Consider the following 13,579-nt stretch of genomic DNA (forward strand, 5'->3'; position numbering starts at 1 on the left):
GTCATTTTTACGGTGGAGCCTTTCTACCCATATATATGTTACCGTCTCTATTTATCTAGTCCTGTGTGCTTTCATGATGTTATCAACTTTTTTCTATAAAGATCTTGCTTAGTTTTTATGAGATTTATTCCCAGGATTACTATCGTTTTTGTGGTAATTGTGAATGAGCTGTTTATAAAGATACATGTTCTAAATGGTTTTTGGTGATGGATATTGATTTCTACATGTTGGTTTTCCATCCAGGAAACTTACTATTTTATTTCTTCAAATAGATTTTTTAGAAGTTCTCTTCTATAGGCTAGGTCGGTAATCATATTGTCTCTGTGTAATAAAAACATTAATAACAATAATTACTAAAATTTATTGAGAACTGACTTTTTAGAAAGACATGCTTTAGTCACTCACTTAATCTTCATTTCAGTCCTGTGATATGGAAATTATTATCTTGCGTTTATATTTTAATTTTTTTATTTAAAAAATTTTTTTCAGCTTTATTGAGATATAATAGACATACAACATTATGTACGTTTAAAGTATACAATGTGATGACTTGATATATTTACATATTGTGAAATGATGACACAATAAGTTTAGTTAACATATCCATCCTCTCATATAGTTTATTTTTTGTGTGTGGTGAGAAATTTAAGGTCTACTGTCTTAGCAAGTTTCACATATAGAATACATTAACTAGTCACCACACTGTACATTACATCTCCAGGAGTAACTTAACTTATAATTAGAGTTTCCGCCATTTTACCTCCTTCACCTACTACTGCACCCGCCCCCCGCCCCAAGCCCCAGGCAGCCATCATCCCACTCTCTGTTTACCTGAGTTTGGGGGTTTTTGATTGTGCACGTAAATAAGATCTGTTTCTCTGACTTACTTCACTTAGCTTAATATCTTTAAAGTTTCAGCCTTAAGTTGTTGCAAATGGCAGGATTTCCTGTTTTTTAATGACTGAATAATATTCCAAAATACATGCACAATATGCTAATATATATTAATATATACATATATATCATGTTTTCCTAATCCATTCGTCTATCAATAGACACTTAGGTTGTTTCCATATTTCCATGTCTTGGCTATTATGAATAATGCTGCAATGAACTTAGGGGTTCTGATATCCCTTTGATACAGTGATTTCATTTCCTTTAAATATATAGACAGGAGTGGAATTTCTGGACCATATGGCAGTTCTATTTTTAACTTTTTGAAGAGCCTCCATACTGTTTTACATGATGGCTGTAACTGTTTACATTCCCACCGATAGTATACAAGGCTTCCTTTTTCTCCACATCCTCACCAGCACTTGCTATCACTTGTCTTTTTAATAACAGCCATCCTAGGAAGAGTGAGGTGTTATCTCATTGTCATGTTGGCTTGCATTTCCCTGATGATTAGTGATGTTGAGCACCTTTTCAGGTACCTATTGGCCATTTGTGTATGTCTTCTTTGGAAAAATGTCTATCCAGGCCCTCTGCCCATTTTAAAAATTGAAATATTACTATTATTTTGTTGTTGTTATTGAGCTGCATGAATTTCTTAACATATTTTGGATATTAACCCCTTATCAGATAGATGGTTTGCAAATATTTCTCCCATTCCATAGGTTACCTTTCTGTAGGTTCATTTTATTGATTATTTCTTTGGTTGTGAAGAAGCTTTTTAGTTCAATTGCAGTCCCACTGGTTGATTTATTTTTGCTTTTGTTGCTTGCACTTTTGGTGTCACATTTAAAACTTACTGCCGAGACCAAGGTCAAGAGTTTTTTTATTGTGTTTTCTTCTAAGAGTTTTATGGTTTTAGATCTTACATTTCAGTCTTTAATGCTTTTTAATTTTTGTGAGTAATGTAATATATAAGAATCCAGTTTTGCTAATCAAGAAAAAAAGAGAGAGCACTCAAAATCAGAAATAAAAGAGGAGACATTATAACTGATACCACAGAGATACTTCAGGAACATGAGACTACTATGAACAATTGTAGGCCAGTAAATTGGACAGTTCTATCAAATGATTATTGGTGTTAAAATTCAGAACAAAATATCAGGAAAATTAACATATATGGATATATTAAAACAATAACAGTATGATGGGAGGGTATAGTCTAGTGGCAGAGTGCACGCCTAGCATGCACAAGATCCTGGGTTCAATTCCCAGTACCTCTGTTTAAAACACACACACACACACACACAGAAAATAATAACAGTATGAAAAAATGGGGTTATTTCTAGGCATATCATGAAAGTTTATTTTTGAATACCTATTAATGTAATTCATCCAATTAATATTTCAAGGATAAAATTTACCAGAAATTTTCAATAGATACTCAAGTCATCTTTTGCTGTGAATACATTTCTGATTAAAAACCATTAGTAAAACCCTACAAGGACATGTTTTAGCCTGTATGAATACACATCTAACCTGTTACAATTTTGGAATGCCTTTTGTGAAAGACTAGGAATGATACGTGAATCTCCACTCTCACCATTATTATTTAGTATTTTCCTGTGAGTGGTGGTCAAAAACTAAGCAAATGTAATAAGCAGAAATTTTGACAGTAGGCAAATCGATTATTTTTGGAAACCTGACTATCCAGTGTAGGGTAGCGGCTCCTGTGAAAACTCTCCCTTCCCGTGGTGCTTGGGCCTCTGAACAGATGTCATTCTGCGACAAGATTATCTTCTTTTGGTAACTAGACTGCACCTAAACATACTGAAGCACTGTAGGTCTTGTGTTATGACATAATGATGCAACTTTGCTATAGCAAGTGATTCGAATTTAGATACAAATGTTATGCAGTCTGTAGTTGGTGATGATACAAATGATGAACTAAGCTGCTTTAGAACACTCAGAAATAAGAAAATCATCCTAGTTTTTATTGCAGACATAAAGCACATGTAAATTTAAATAAACATGCAAAAAGGTTTATGATGTAAAAAGATACACTAAAAAGCATACTAAAATGTGTACGCTCTGACTGAGGTTCTGTAGATAACCAGCAAGCATTACGCAAAAATGTAAGTGTACTGTTACCCTGATAAGATTCTGGTTGATTTTTTTTTTCCTTTAAAAGATGTGTTTAATATTGTTAAATCATCTTTTTAGTAAACTGTTTCCCCCAAATCATAGTACCTGTTACATGACTTTGCAGAAGGTTAATATGAGACAAGTCCCTGCTTCCTGTGAATTTGAACACATGCAATGTAAGGAAAAGAATCAGACAATTTTAACCTTCATTTATGTTACTATTTGATGGTCTAAAAGATTATGTTTACATGCACTATTCAGTTATGTTATAACTGTAGTCTTTTATGTACTGGCCTTTCAGCTGAAGTGTAAGCTTTAAATGGGCCAGGATTATATAACACAGAGCCCACCACAAACCCTGGCCAAAATTAGTGATCAGATACGGATTCATTGGACTGTTCGTTGGAGTTGAGAGCCCCTATGATGTTTGCAGAGAAGGATTATTCTTGTGAATTCACATATTTTTATGAATGAGAATCTTGTCTGGAAAGGTTCATGATCGTGCCCTAATAAGTGTTGGCAGAAAGCATCCTTTTGTATTAGGACCTGTTCTTGTGCTCACTGGGTTGTACCTCACTGATAACACTGGATGGTCGCCACATTCTCTGCTCAGCAGGAGAATCAGAGAGGTGGTATGTGCCGTAGGCCCAGGGTGTGTATATGTGTATGCGGAAAGACACACACACATGCCTCTTGATAATAATATACTTGCTAGAGTAAAAGATACGGGGCAGTTACATTGAATGCCAGTTTTGTTTATAGCTCAGTGGCTGGTTTGAAGCAATCACTTTAACTCTTTTACTTCTTCAGTAGCCCTGACTCTGCTTTTGTTACTGATGGCCAGTTTGCATGCCTGACACACAGTGAGGCCAAACAAACCAAAACGCTGGAGTATGGAGCAGAGAAAGGTTTATTGCAGGACCAAACAAGGAGAATGCGTAGCCCATGCTCAAAAGACCTGAACTCCCTGATGGTTTCGGGGAGGTTTTTATGGGCAAAATTTGGGGTGACGGCTGCAGGGTGTGTGGCTTTCTTCTGATTGCTGGTGGTGAGGTCACGGCAGTGCTCCAGGAATCTTGTGCTCAGCCTGAAATCACCATCCTCCACCTGGGTGGGGGCCTTGGTTCCTGCAGAACTCAAAGATATTGTTAAGCATATTCCTTCAGAAGGAACCAGGACCCTGCCCCAAAGCACTATTGTTTCTTGACCGTTCCTCCTTTGTTTTGGCATGCCCTCCCTTCCTTGATGAGCAACTGTTTGAATCTGCCCTTTAGATCTCAGGGAAGGTCAAAGGGGCTGAATGAAGCCTGTTTCCTACAAACAGAAATGGGGGACACAGAAAGTATTTGCACCTGGGAGGGCCCTGCAGGGTCCTGCTCCATTTCACTTTTGTTCTTTCTTTCTCAAGTTTCATGCCCCGGGGTCCGACTTTGCCGGCTTCTCCACCATTGAGGTCCCATGAACCTCTTTTAGCCACTGGCATTATCCACTTACCCACCACCTGCTCTTACATTGCCGGCTACACAAGGTTCGCCAGTGTTTGTTTTAGGAACCTGGAATCCTCTTTCAAAGATAAGAAGTTGTTTCTGTTTGCTTTAGACTGTTTGTCAAATATTCAATATTCATGTTTTTCTCACTTCTCAGGGGAAAGAAAACTGACCTGTCTTACATATACCTGGTTTGTGCCCTCATTTCTTCTCAGATTCTATCTATATTTAGTAAATTTTTTATTTTACATTATCTGGAAATATTTTCTTGTTGCCAGAGAACAACTCATCTCACGCAGGAAAGAATTCAACTGCAAGGCACAGTAAGGTGGAAGTAAGTTTAGTCAGGGACATACACGCGCCATAGACAGAATGTGGGCCATCTCAAAAGGCGACAGAGAGACTGAGAGGTGTGAGGTGTTTAGTAAAGTCAAAGTAGGTCCACGCTCCCTAGAGTGCAGGTGGTCTCAGAATTCCAGAGAGAGTGACCACAAGGCATGGGGTTGTTAGTTTCTGTGGGCTGAGTAATTTCATATGCTAATGAGTAGGAGGATTATCCCAACTATTTGGGGGAAGGCGTGGGGATTTCCAGGAATTGGACCCCACACCCTTTTGACCTTTTATGGTCAGCCTAGGCGCTGTCATGGTGCTGTGGGTGTGGCATGAAGCTCAAGGGCTTCTGGAAGTTGAATCTTCAGCCATCTTGGTTCTAACCAGTGTGTCCTGTCCTCATGGCTGTGTCATTCCTTTGGTGGTGCCCTGCCCCCTTCCTTCCTGTGTCATTTTCTCATACAGTTTATTGGTTATGTAAAAGTTTGCCACATGTAAGTTTGAAACAGAATGGAACACATGCATGTCTTGAGTATACTAAATTGTCTTCGTGTGGGATTTACTATTAATGAGTCTTCCACCTCCTGGAGCACGGAATTGTGAGGGACTATGGTGATGTCTGCAGCAAGAGTCTCTGTACCCTCATCTATGATGTTTCTGTTGTTGTGAAGAATGACTCTAGCAATTATATTTTACAGAAACACATGCTTCCAGAAAAACAATTGGAGGAAAAAATGAGGCAGTCTGGTAGGATTGTAAGTAAAAGAAAAGAAAATATCAAAATGAGAATTGGAACAGAAGGGACGCCTATTTGTAGGTGATATCATTCTAGTTTATGTCCCTCTTGCTCACTAAACTGTGTTAAATTTTATTACACAGACTCCCTGCCCTTTTATATCTCTGATAGTATCTGCACCTGTCTTAAGCGACTAGCCTTTGATAACTCAGAAATAACTATTTGAATTATATGTAGTGACAGAAGCATACCATCTGAACGTCAGCTGTATTGGCTATTACTTTGTGTTGCAAAAGAACATCCCTGGCTTCCTCTGGGTAGTAACATGTGCCTGTTTTCCAATCCAGGTAGTCTTAGGTGTCTGTGTGTCTGTACACTTTGGTACAGCCCACTGGTGGAGGCACAGCTTCCTGTGTCTCCCGTGTGGCTTTGACCATCATCCACATAAATCATATGCCCCCTAGACTCATGTTCCCCTGACATTTGCACTAACCAAAATAATTGTTTTTCATGTAAATCCTTCTGATGCAGAATACACCACTGTTTTCCTCCAGTAGTTCAGAAAATAAAGATTTGGTTGTTTTAAAACAAAATAGAATTGTTCACACGTGTTTGAAGGATTACCTGTTTTAAAGTATGTGTATCTGTGTATTACACACGTAACTGTCCATAAACTTTAGATATTATTCATTGTTCCTTAGAAGTAAGTTGTTTATTTGTTCATCTGCTTTGTCTTTTACTTCTCCACCTGAGGCATACTTAAATTTAAACTTCATATTTGGTGATAAAATCCTCTGATGCTTACTGAGGGGGAAAACATGAAGAGCCAACCTTAGAATTCTACAAATGCTTAATGTACCCGTGAATTGTACTGTGCCCCAGACACCCTGGATTTATGTTAACACTTTTGGGCCAACTAGGTAAAGATACATGGTTAGAATTGTTGATGTTCATTTTTGTAAGTGAAACTGGACTACATGTGCTATGGTCATTACAGTACAGTGTTACATATGTGATTTCAGAATCCATTCCAAAAATTCTTATCATCAAAGGCAAAGGTCTGCTTCAGTAAGTTGCCTTTTGAAATTGTACGTGTTTCAAAGAAAACCTCAGAAATGCATGACACGAGTTAGTGTTTGATTAGTAAATTCTCATGGTGAAGGGTTCATTCTAGTATATTCACCTCTTCCCACCCAAACCAGCTTCCTGTAGTTGTAGTGAAATACAGGCAGAGCTCTCAGTGGCATGAATGTCTACAAAAATTAGAGAACAGTGTACAAATATTGAATCATCATGTTGTACATGTTGTGCACTTGAAACTAACATTATGTTCTACGTCAGTTGTATCTTAGTAGAAACAAGAGAGTGATCACAGGGCCAGAGCTCATGAGAGGGAGGAAAACTGAGTCTGTTTTCAGACAAGCAGGAGTTGCAGTAAATACTGCAGGTACTTTATAGCATCCCTCCTGGAGGGACACAGATCTGCTTATGGGTTTATATTGTACTGACCCATGTAAGAGCAAACTGGGAGGAATGAATGGAGGATGGTGGCTGATGAAGAATTTAACTTGATTGGAACTTTTAACTGTAAATGAAGAGAAGAAGAAGTCTCGTAATGGATACCGGAGGTTTGGAAAGTATAGGGAAATAGCTATTTTGAAAAACAAGTGTGGAACACTGTAGGAAAGAGAAGAGAATTAGCCAATAAAATGTCAGAGGAGAAAGAGGGTATAGTCAGGCCTGAGATGCCTGAGCCGTGTTTAGCCAAGTGTCCTTTATGTGAATGAACGATCATTAGGACCAGCACCATTGCCTGTCATTTGCTTAAGTTAACTAGTTTGTCAACAACTCATATATATGTTTACTACCAGTTGTTGGTTCAGGTATTCGTCACTATTTCTGTTTCTGTAAAATTTAGAGCTAGCATTATTATTATTATTATTATTATTATTATTATTATTATTATTATTATTATTTTTTTTTTTTTTGCTATCATTATAAAAGAGTATGTGAAAATGATCATTACAATTGAAATTCTGGTGCCCATAGCAGGCAGGACAGAGCCGAGGGCCATTTTCTTTGACATTTCTCAAAGCACATCCACAGAGAAACTTCTAGAAGGGCTATCAAATGCACTCTTTGGGTGGAGCTGAGAAATCTTATATTGAATCAACTCTCTGGGGGATGCTTACCTAATGAGCCACAGCTTTATAGGACAGTGTTAGAATACAGCCTGTTCCTGTCTGAGTAGAACACACACTGTGACCATACGGTTAGCACAGAGTAGGTTCTTGCCTTGTGCAGGGAAGAATTCAAGACGGAGCCATAGCAAAGTGAAAGCAAGTTTATTTAGAGAGATGCACATTCCGTGGGCAGAATTCAGTCCGTCTCAGAAGGGAGAGTGGCCCTGGGGTGTAGGGATGGTTAGTTTTTATGGGGCTGGATAATTTCATATGCTAACAATTGGGAAGATTATGCCCATTGTTTTGGGGAAGGGGCAGGGCTTTCCCAGATTTGGACCCCTCCCACTTTTTGACCTTTTATGTCAACCTGAGAACTGTCCTGGTGCCTGTGGGTGTGTCAGTTAGCGTTGTAATGTGTTACAGTGAGCCTATAATGAGGCTCAGGGTGTACTGGAAGTTGCATCTGCCGCCATCTTGGGACCTAGTAGGTTCTAACCTGTTTTTGTTGTATCCTCAGTGGCTGTGTCATTCTTTTAAAGGTGGTACCCTGCCCCCTTCCCTCCTCCTCCAATACCCCAGGCATTCTATTTTGTCCTATTTTTCTTTCAAGCCTTCTCCCTGAAACCATTTTAAAGTGAGAAATAATAGAGACGGATAGATCTGCGAATACCAGAAATGTTTTTACAGATTCTCTAGAGACTAATAATGCCCATTCTCACTCAGCAGGGGGCCAGACGTATGAGAAGTCATTCTGCCCCCGGAAGTACCTCAAGTGGCCACCTGCCGTCTTAAACAAAGTGCAAAACTTGGGAAAAAACAGATTGTTTTCCCCATCAGATAAAGCGGGTGGCTTTTATCTTGTAAGGTAAAGCCAGTGGGAGGAGAGCCAGGGGCTCTGCGGGATCTCGAAGTCTCCATTGTGATGCTCCCGTGAATGACTACCTGGGACCATTAATGGGTTGGGCTGGGGCAGACGTTGCTGCCATAGGGACCTGGTAACTGCCCGGCATGCTGGTGTGGCTGGTCCTGGGGGCCCTGCTTACACTGGGTGCTAAAATATAATACTTTCTGCAATAATGCCACGTTTAATTTAAAAAAAAATCTATGTCCATGGTGCTCAATTTTGGTGTGAATCATAAGCACCTGGAGAACTGCTCAAGCTCCAGATCTCTGGGCTCCCCTCCCAGGGATTCTGACATTTGGAGTGAGAACCTCCACCATCTGACATTTTCCCAGCAGCCTGTGTCTCCCAGGAAGATGGACTTACAGGTGGTAGCTACAATGTAAGCGCTTGGCGTAGCATCATTTATACTTGTGCAACTATTTTTTTTAAAAAAATAGACATTGTTACAGCAAAAAACTCACTGTAAGAAGAAAGATGAAGCTCTAGAGGGTGCCTTATTTATTTCAAGTGCTGGCTAGTACGTTGAAATTGCAGCATAAATAATTTGAATTTTCTGTTGTGAGTGCAGTTGGCTAAACTGTACATTCACTGTGCGTGGAATCCGAACTGCGGGCTTCCGTGATTTACTCACAGTGCACCAGGAGTAAGGACTTTGATGAGTCTAACGGGGCATCGTACCCTTTAGAAAATGTTTCTTCTCTACAGAAGCAGCGGCTAGGGGACCTGCCTTGGTGTGTAGCAGAAAGAGTAGCTTGATTGAAGGGTTTTGCTTCAGACCTGCTGAAGTTCGATTAGAGCTTTTAAATGCATCCGGCAAGATTTAAACAGTCAGCAAATGAGGGAAAGAGTGAATTCCTCCCGAGACGTCACTTCTTGAGTAGAGCACTGACTCTGAGAAGTGAGCACACACACCGACACACATCGCTGGAGTTAACAGAATGCTTAAAGGCGGGATGCAGATGACCCTGTCTTCCAAATGTTCTGCAGCAGTGGGTGCAAAGGAATGAAATTGTCTTCCTTTTAAATATACCTACTGCTCTCACAGTGTTCACTCTGAATCCCCAGAAGAAAACAAAAACCTTTGTTATTTAAGGTCAGCTTTTGTAGAGTAGTTAAACTCCTTTCTTAAATGGATTGCGATACCAGCAGACACGAACATATTTTCCTCCAAATATTTTAAAGAAAAATGCTCTTGCTATAAAAGTACATGGAAAAAGATTAAATGACATTTGGAGCTTCTTTTTACATTTCTGTTTTTTTTTAAGGTCCAGTTGCTGAATGTCCAATAGTATCAATACTTAGAAAAAGCCAGTTCTTAAAACAACAAATATTACTAAGTATTTTCTATTTCGTAATCTATGCTGAACTTGGTTTACTAGCTAGATTTAATTTTCTCAGGATGATAATAATAATATTAATCTAATTACAACGTGCTTTAAAACCAGATGATTGTGTTTACTGACTACCTTCCTTGACGATATCTGCTGAAATGACAAACTGCTTAAATTAGCCAGGTCTTCCAATCCTCATTCAGCAGGAGTCCTTTCCACGGACACTTCCTTTGCACTCTTTTTATGTCCCCAAAGCAAAAATCATGTTGAAAATGTCGTTTATTTTTGTCCCATTAATTTCAATATTCTGTTTAGTACGTCTCATTTTGAGATTCTTGCTGCTCTGTTTCTGATCTCAGTTTTTTCTTAAACCAAGCTGAGGTTTATTTTGTCTTCTAATTCTTTCTCTAGTGCAAAGGAGTACACGTATGTCGTGTTACTTGTCCAGTGACTTTCTCAGCCCCTACGCCTCTCAGTCCCTTTGGCTATCTCGAGGCTATATCCACTTAGGACCTCTGCCCATTTGTAGTCATGCCAGGAGCTCCTGGCACCCATCGAAGCCTCCCCTCCCCCCGGACTCCCAGTCCCAGGAGCAGATGTTCCCCAGCACAGGATGCTCCACAGTCTGTTCTGAGTCATATCTTGGGCTCTAGTTATAAGCTGTGGACTGACTATTGTCATCTCAGTGTTGTGGTGGGGAGGTTTTTGTGCCTTCCTGGGGAGTGAGTCCTATTCTATTTATTAGGAAAATACAGCCAGTGTATCATTTCTGCAGTCTTTCCCTCTCTGTCTTGTGAGTCTCACCTTGCCCCCTGTCCCCTGAGCACTGGGAATTTACAGAATCTGCGGGAGAACCTGAAACTCTTCCTGAGGCCATAAGCCCTTTCAGAAAAGGGATGTTGCCTCTTCCTTCTGAGATTTGGGGGAAAAAATTGTTTCTCAAATACCTTTTTTGTACAAACTTAATACATAGCCGGAGGTCTTATTTTGTCAATTTTGGGGAGGACAGAAAAACATTGAGTCCAGTCGTTATAATCACAAGATATTTACCAACTGACCCTCAATACTTATGATAAAATCATAACTCAACATTCATTTTTACAATGTCTCTTTCACTACAAAATTCAGACTTTCTCCCATATTGAAAATGAATTGACCTAGAATCAGAATTATTTTCTTAAGTGTATTTTATTCCATTATCATTTGCAATTTCTTTTTTCTTTTTTAGTTTTTTTTGGGAGGATTTAATTAGGTTTACTTACTTATTTATTTTTAGAGGAAGTGCTAGGGATTGAACCCAGGACCTGTTGCATACTAAGCATGCACTCTACCACTTGAGCTATATCCTCCCCTCCATTGTCATTTTTTTTAAATTGACATTTCTTATGCATCTTACATGGGTGTGGCCATGGAATAATGGCTCCCTGCCCCCAAATCTCCATTTCCTAATTCCTGGAGCCTGTGAGTGTTACTTTATCTGGCAAGAGAAAGGTTGTGGATGTGAGTAAACTAAGGATCTCGAGGAGGAGATACTACCCTGGACTATATAGGTCAGCCAAATGTAATCGCAACAGTCTTATGAGAGGGAGATGGAGGAATCAGAGACAGAGTTGTGATGACTGACAAGCAGAGAATGGAGCGAGGTGCTCGGAAGATGCAAGAAGAGGCAGCAAGTCAAGGAATAGAGGCGGCCCCTCAAAGCTGAAAAAACAAGGAAACGGATTCTGTCCTCAGAATCTCCAGAATGAGCCAGCCCCGCCTCTATAACCCCTCAGCTATAGCCCCTGGGGAAACTGAGTTTGGATTTCCCACCTCCACGACTGTAAGATAATAAATTTGGGTTATTTTGGGCTGCTAAATTTGTGGTAAGTATTTGGAGCAGCATTAGGGAACTAACACAGTCGGCTTAAGTATGTAGGAGGGTATGAGATTTGCCTCTCTCTGATGATGAGAGACAATATCTTATTGTACTTGGGTTTTATATGAAACTAGATTGACTCACGTGACTTTTAAACACAGCCTCTTTGCACATGGGAGGCGGTTTGGATATTTAAAGTCTCAGGGTAATACAATAGTAACTTTTTCTTTTCTAGGATTATTGAAAATGTGTGTATATATGTTTGCTTAAATATGTGTGTGCTTGTCATGGAACATTAATAGATTTTAAATGCATTACAAAGATGATAATTTAATCCTCACAGCTCTGTGAAATAGGTGCTGTCATCCCAATTTTATAATAAAGAAACCAAGGGTTAGTTGACCCAAGTGGTAGACTTGAAATCCCAGCTATGATGTTTCTGGTATTTCAAAATCCAAATATTTATTTTACCACCATGTTACCTTGTCTTCTGTATGTTTGACATTTCTTGAAACCTTTTGAGCAACACAAGATGATACATTTGAAATGCATCATTACATGTGACTTTACTGGTTCACTTCAAATGCAAAAGAAATATTCTTTCCTCCTTCCTCCTTGTTTCTTCCTTTATATTAAATTTTATTTTACAGGTAACTACTGTGTACTGATAAAACATCTCTGTAAGTATAGTGACTCTGATTATGATATTTGAGTTCCATAAATTATAGAGTATTTGAAGTCTTATGAAAACCCTTACTGTCTAAAATTGCATTAATCTCAGATGTATTCCTATAAAAAGGGTATGAAACCTCTAATATCAGACAAACACAGGAAAATAAATACTGTGCACTGAAAAGGATATACTAGAAAAAAATACCACCAGAATTTTTTATATCAAGATTGGTTGTTTGAATAAGATTGTTAATGGAAAAAGGGTACTTTAAAATTGAGAGATGTTGAGTGATTGATGGTTTGATATTATTAACTTTGTGCTTTATTTTAATAATACTGTCAGAGATGAGAAAGAATGGAAATACAGAGGCATTGTGACTTTCATCAAATTTTACTTCTGTTCAGGAGTTGGACCAGAACATATTCTTACAGGTCATAGTCTATTGCATTTTGAGAAGTACAGATAATTCTTTCAAGTCACCAGTATTGTTTTTAGAGGACATACACGGTACACCATAAAGTTAAACATAAACTTGTGAATTGGCAGAGTGCAGATTAGGTTAGTTGGTTAGTTGGTTGGTAACTACGGCTAGTTGGTTAGTAAGTATGGTTAGTTGGTAACTAACTGCATATTGATCTCCAGAATGAATGCAAGAGCTCTGGCAGGGAGAGGGTTTTCGCCTTCTCCCCCAATGTTCCACCCTGCTCTGTGTGCGTTGGTACTACCTGGACCATCAGGAACAGTACAATTTCCAGGTCAAAGATCTTCAGGTGTACAAAAGCTTTGCCTACCATACAATAGGTTTGTTGGTCATAAACTGACTGTCCTCACTGGAGTGAAAGATGCTCTAAGACAGAGAGCTTGTCTGGCGTATTCTTTGTGGTGATATCTTCATTCAGTATCTGGAAAAGTGCATGGAATATATTAGTGTCTCAATAAGTAATGTCTGAATGTATGAATGAATTGACCAAACCTCCCCTTCCATGGTCACATATACACCTACAGACCAGGAGATCATATATATATGTTTAGGTAAGAATC

The 13,579-nt window shown here is 39.0% G+C and overlaps 1 protein-coding gene across 2 annotated transcripts in view; it reads left to right on the plus strand.

Annotated features, from left to right (window-relative positions):
• Window positions 1–13,579, plus strand: part of MARCHF1 (membrane associated ring-CH-type finger 1) — a 779,824-nt gene that overhangs the window by 15,762 nt on the left and 750,483 nt on the right. The gene's annotated exons all lie outside the window — the stretch shown is intronic.

The sequence above is a fragment of the Camelus ferus genome, chromosome 2 (genome assembly GCF_009834535.1).
Source record: "Camelus ferus isolate YT-003-E chromosome 2, BCGSAC_Cfer_1.0, whole genome shotgun sequence".
In the NCBI taxonomy this organism is placed as follows: Eukaryota; Metazoa; Chordata; class Mammalia; order Artiodactyla; family Camelidae; genus Camelus; species Camelus ferus.